The 6492-nt window shown below is 44.3% G+C and overlaps 1 pseudogene; it reads right to left on the reverse strand.

The window, feature by feature from the left end:
• Positions 1-342: 342 nt before the first annotated feature.
• On the reverse strand, positions 343-4313 carry LOC123040681 (protein FAR1-RELATED SEQUENCE 5-like; annotated as a pseudogene).
• Positions 4314-6492: the final 2179 nt, after the last annotated feature.

The following is a 6492-nucleotide window of genomic DNA, read 5'->3' on the forward strand; positions in this document are numbered from 1 at the left end:
TTTCTGCTCCATGGAGGAAGTTTCTGGTTTGTACAATTTTATTAAGTAGATTTTGTAGTTGCACACTGCTAGTAATTGCGTTTGCAACTCAATATCATCACTTTTGTTGATACATTAGGAGCACTGGATATACAATTGTTCAACAACTAAATATTTAACCAGTTGCCAACAAAGGCACAAATAGCAACTTTTTTTTACACAGTGCATGAACTAATTCAAGCAGCATAAATTAGATAAAGAGGAATCATAGATGCTGAATGTGTCCACTTGGTCCCAACATTGCTAAAAAAGACATCATTATTTTTCCTTTTTTGTTCCAAAGTTACAAATGAGGAAACAGAATCATAGGAGCCTCTGTGGACACACACCAGCAGTGTGCTCTGTAGATTGGCACTGGCTGCATTTATTTTTCTTCTTTGGGTGTAGCTCCAGCGCCGATTTGTACCGTCGACTCTTTGCCCTACCCTTTGTAGTAGACCTTGGAGGATCCCTGGGCACAAAATCATCAGAAGCTTGTGCAAGGGATGCAGCCTCCAACGGGGCAGTAGGACCGTCACGATCACCTGTGTAATAATCATATAAAAAGTTTAGTATTTTTGTTTATTGTGCAACCAACACTGATGTTCTGTGCAACCACACAGTACATTTTTGTGCAACTAACTGGTTGCTGTGTGCAAGTTAAGTTGAAAAAAACACCTGCAGTAGCACGGCATGTCATGGTACTTGGATTGTAGTCGCCTATGGGCAGAACATGAAAAACCAGTTAGATTTTTAGCTTGATCCTCAAACTAACACAGCGCACGCAACTAGGCAGCATGTTTCTGTTCAACTGGGCACTATGATATGTGCAACTAAAGTCACTCACCCTAGTTTTTGTTTTGGAGTCGGTGAAGGTACTAACCTGGGTTATGAGCCCCCTGAGTCCTGCCTGTAGGTCCATTGGGAGTAGCACAAAGGGCACTGCTAGTTGGGCCTGGCGGGGGAGGAGGTCTTTGAGGGTTGGCATCACCTATAGGCAGAACAGGACAAACAAGTCAGTTGTGTTTATCTTTTTTATGCTCGAACTAACACAGCATGCGCAACTAGGTAGCCTGTTCGGTGCAACTGAGCACCATGATGTGTGCAATTGGAGTTACAGACCTAGTTTGATGGGGAGTTGGGGGAAGGTAATTACCTAGACGATGAGCCCCCTGAGTGCTGCCTGTAGGGCCATTGGGAGGAGCATGCGGGGGAGGAGGTGGCGGAGGATGCCATGTACAGCCAGGAGGGGGAGGAGGTCCTTGAGGGTTGACATCACATATATGCATAACTGGAAAAAATAAGTTAGCTGTGTTATCTTTGATGCGTGAACTAACACAGCGTGCGCAACTAGGCAGTATGTTCTTGTCCAAGTGGCTACCATGGTGTGTGCAACTGGGCACAATGATGTGTGCAACTGAAGTTACACACCTAGTTAGATCAGGAGTTGGGGCAGGTAATTACCTGGATGATGAGCCCCCTGATTGCTGCCTGGAGGTGGAGGAGGTCCTCGAGGGTTGCCATCATCTGATGGCCCCGTTGCAGCAGTCGGTTTTTTCCTTTTCTTGGACTTGTTCAGGTGGCCGATCTCGGTACGTGCTGCACGCATATGCTTGTATACAATAGCTTGTGCTGGATTAGAACCACTCACAAAGTTTGCTAGTTTCCGAAAATCATATATCATGTTCCTCTCCCTTATCTGCTTCTTTGATTGAGGAGGCATTTCATCCGGTTTCTCATAACCAGTCCCTGGCGCACTAGGTACAGCAGTAGGTGTCCACCGTCTTAGGAGGTACCTTTCCGGTATGACATCAACGCCAACATGGGTGAACACCTTGAGGATGTGGCAACAGAGGATGCCGTCGTTGTCCATTTTACAACACTCACACAAATAGGAACGCTCCTCCACCCTTGCCTGCACCAAGTAGTTTCAAGAACCATATTTCGCAACAAATTCCTGGTTCGGTCTGAGCTCAAACACATCAGCGCCAACTTGGAATGCATTATAACGTCCAATCAGCTCAAACTCTTCTCTAAACTTGCGGTAAAGGTCTCTAGTATAGGTTTTGTAAGCTTGCTTCTCTATTGGGAAGTTGGACCACAACTCAATCTCAAGGTGTTGTGTCCTGTAATCATTGCAGCCTTCCTTGGCAAGGATGTGGTTCTGTATTTTTTCATATTGCTTGACGAAGTTCAACATTGAGTTGTGTGGGTTCACATATCTTTTGAGGACGGCGTTGAACCCCTCACTACGCTGTGTAGACTGGAGGAAGGGAAAGAACCTGTGTTTGAAGTAGCACGGCACCCAAGTTGACCTGTATTCGTACAACTTCTCAAACTGCGTGTGTGCCATAGCCTCATACTTCATCATTAACCCAGCCCAATTCTGCTCAAACTCGTCTATAGTGAAGCTGAAGTCAACACACTTGTTGAAATCATCAGAGAGTCCTGGATTCCGACATAGCAACCAACCTTTTCCTGAGCCTTTTTTATGATGTGCCATCGACAACAACGGTGCACGGTGGTTGGAAAGATGCTCTGTATTGACTGCCTCATCGCACCATCCTGATCGGTGATGAAGTTGTCAGGAGGTTTGCCATCCATAGCCTCTAGGAATGCTCCAAAGACCCAATCAAAGCTCGATGCCAACTCCTGCCTCACAAACGCGCAACCCAGCATGAAAGATTGGCCATGTCGGTTTATTCCTATGAAGGGCGCGAACGGCATATTGTACAAGTTGGTCATGTAGGTGGTGTCAAACGATATGCAATCGTGGTACGCCTCCGCATAAGCTTTTCGAGCTAAGCCGTCCACCCAAAATATGTTGACAACTCTGTCCTCTTCATCATATTTCACCTTATAGAAGAAGTCTGGATCGGTTTTTTGTATATCCTTGAAGTGCGCAATTGTCTCAATCAGATCACCCTCCTTTGTGTCATCTCTACAGAAACTTGTACAAAGATTTGTTATTGCCTTTAGTCCGAACGGCACCATCATCTCAGATCCATAGAACTCTGCCATTACATGCATCATTCGTCCTGCATAATACAAAAACAAACAGTATATCCTTTTTTTAGTTGCACAAATGCGCACATCCAGCTGCACAGTAATAGGACACGTGTTGGCACAGAAGATAATCACAGGAAATGGACACCTAGTTGCACCTTTTTAAAAACACTTTGCAGTTTTTGCATACAGAACATTGTGTATTTGCACAGTAAAGACAATCTAGTTGCACAAGAAGCACCCAAATTGATATATAAAAAGCATGGGAAGTTGGACAGCAGTTGCATAGTTAAGCCATTTCAGTTGCACAGTAGTACCATAACAGTTGCACACTGGACTGCCTAGAGGGAAACTTAATTCTTCAAGGGATATAGAAAAACACCACACCTGTAGTCAAGTTGCAGTTATACAAGATGCGCAGAAACTCCTTTTCATCAGGTGAGATGCCTTGGTGGGATCTCAAGTATTTGGACAATGAAGGTTTGTTCACGAGCGGATGATTGTGGTCACGAACAAAGTGCGTCACCTCCCATCGCCCATCTATCAGCTTCACCAACATTTTCGCCTTGCATTCAGTCTGCTTTATTGTCTCACGTTTGCGCTTCTTCTTCTTCTTACTAGTACCAACATCCTCTTCAGCAAATATTGGAGGTTCTTCTTCCATCTCCTCATCACTATTAACAGATGTTGGATCTGGAATAGGGTCCAGGTAAGGAGGAGCCTCAGCTCCTCCATCATCAGCTTTGGGCTTCTTGAACTTGTTGCAGCAAAACTGTTGTTTTATCAATTCATTGGTGCGGGGTGTCCGTCTAGAGGTGTTCATCTTGATAGAGAAACCCATCCGTAGTGCGTAACTGTTGTAGTGATCCTTAGCAATTTGAAGGCTGTCAAACCTCATGCCAACATAGGGTTCCATAGGTTGAGAACCAGCCTCATCCTCTCCTTCTTCTACTTGCACAGCTCTGTCAAAAGCCCCAGCTTCTAGCTCAGTCCTGGTTGGACCAGGAACATTTGCCTCGGTTCCTGTGTCATCAAGAGTATGGCTCTCTGACTGCAAAGACACCACTACAGGGGCACCACGGGCTGATGACTGGCCTGCCACATTGTCATGGCCCGTAGGGTTACCATCACGACTTGCCTACGTGTAGTAAACAGATCGACCATTTTCTGTGCAGTTTCCTTGTTGTATGCTGGGTTGCTGCTGATCCATATCATGAGGAAGCTCATTGAGATCTGGAGGCAACTCATTGAGATCAAGCATTTTTCCCTTGTTTTTGGATGCTGCCACACACTCCCTGCACATATAAAAAAGAAGAAAATGATGTCATCAGTTGGTAACCACAGAAAAACTGTGTTTCAAAACAACCTAAAAGCAACATGACCATAGCATAATCTTTTATTATAACAGTTATGAATTTTTTTGTTTGCACAGAGTTGTTATGTTTAGTTGCACAGTTTGCAGTAAATAACTGGCAAGAGCATGACTTCTTTTTGCTACAGAGTTTTTCTTACCTTTTCCCTTTTTGTTTTGTTGCAATGATCTGTAGGTTTCCGTTTCGCAAGGAGCTCTTTTCAGATTTGTCTGCACATAATTGGATGCTACATTTGAGAAGGAAAATCCAGGTGAAAGAAGAAAGAAGAAAGAAGAATTGGAGGATAGATTATAGTTATATGTTTTTCATCGCCGTTTATGTTTCTAGATCTGGTATATTTGAACATATTAATATGGTTTGCAATAGGTGTGGGACCAGAATATATGCATGGGACAAGATTTGTGTGTGAATATGTTAATATGGTTTGTGGCTTCATTAGCCATGGACAAAAGTTCCTATGTTTTTCCTGTTGCACTACAGATTTCTGGTTTTCGCTAGAATAGACGTCTCAATTTCCAGGATTTCCACTTGGCCAGCATACATATTCAGTTGTACATTCAATGCTTTTAGTTGGCTAGAATAGATGTCTCAGCTGGCCAGGTTGCATTTTTTCAGTTTTGTGGCCAACATGCATGTTCAGTTGGACAGTTAATGCATTCAGTTGGCTAGAATAGATGTCTTAGTTGCCTAGAATAGATGTCTTAGTTGGTCATCAGTTTTTGGCCAACATGCATGTTTAGTTGGCCAGAAAACATGTTCTTTATTTTCACATATACTACATTTTTTCCAAAGTGTTCACTGAGAAACATGTATTGCCAGATATATGTTTAGTTGGCAGGATACATGTTTAGTTGGCCAGGATACATGTTCAGTTGGCTGGGATGCATGTTTAGTTGCACATTTATGAATTTTTTGTTGCACATGTTCAACAAAGCATTGGGCAGTCAATTTTTTGTTCATTTTGCAAATAATAACTAGAAGTTGGCTTTTAATCATGTTTTAATTGGCCAGATAACTCGTTTTTAGTTGGCTTGTTTTAACACATCCAGGTGGTAGTTTTTGGCATGTTTAACACATCCAACATGTTTAACATCTGGTGTGATGTGCCAGATTCACCTCTTTTTTGAAGCAGATTCTCCATGGATCCATGGAGAAGGGGGAAGTGAAGAGGTGCAGAGGGGGCTTACCTGCTCGATCTTACTGCCTGGTATGGCTCTGACCACCCTGCCCTTTAGATCTTGAAGCAGCTCCTTCTACTTTGGGGCTCCCATGGCGGCTGTGTAGGAGGAGGAAGAAGGGCTGGGGGCGATTGCGTTTGGATTTGTTTCTGGCGTGCAGAAGAAGAAGAAGGCAGCGTCGGTGGGGCTGAGGCGTGGGGGCGAGAGATGGCGTGGATTCTGCAACCTGGGCAGATCCTCCTTCTTCCGTGAGGAAGAAGAAGATAGCCAGGGCGCAGTTTGGCGAGGAGGGTGCACGTGATCCCGCGGGGCATGGTTTGGCGAGGAGGGTGCACGTGATCCCGCGGCCAGCTGGTGGGCGGGGCAGTTGCCTTTTTCGCTCCGATGGGCAGGGACCACGTGGGCGAGTGGGCGAGTGGGGGACTATTTCCTCTTTTCGCTCGAGGGGGGACCAGGTGGTTTCCTTTTTCGGGTGGCCGCTGGCTAGCGATCCCAGGGCGGCCGGCCGCCCACTAGACGCGTCCAAAATTACCAAATAGCCCAGCAGGCACTGCTCTGGGGATAAAATACTTGTGCAAAGTGCATGAAACAAAAGGAAAATAATTAATGACATGAGATGAGGTAATTTTCTGCTAGCTAGCTAAATAGCGAAAACTAAATAATTTAAAATAGAAGAGGTCAATCTATATAGCAGATGGACACATACACATAGTTTGTTCAGACAGTCAAGTCCCAATCAAATGGAAAGCTTTTTGCCAAAAGGATAAAAATAATAATCAAGATTCACATTAATTGAGAAACAAATTGGTTCGTTTGTGCCACTCACAGTAACAATTTGATTTATTATGCACTCTCCTGATTTCAACATCCCTTTCCCTTCCTACTTCGTTCTACAAAATCCAACCAGTAACACAATT

The sequence above is a fragment of the Triticum aestivum genome, chromosome 2B (genome assembly GCF_018294505.1).
Source record: "Triticum aestivum cultivar Chinese Spring chromosome 2B, IWGSC CS RefSeq v2.1, whole genome shotgun sequence".
Taxonomy (NCBI): Eukaryota; Viridiplantae; Streptophyta; class Magnoliopsida; order Poales; family Poaceae; genus Triticum; species Triticum aestivum.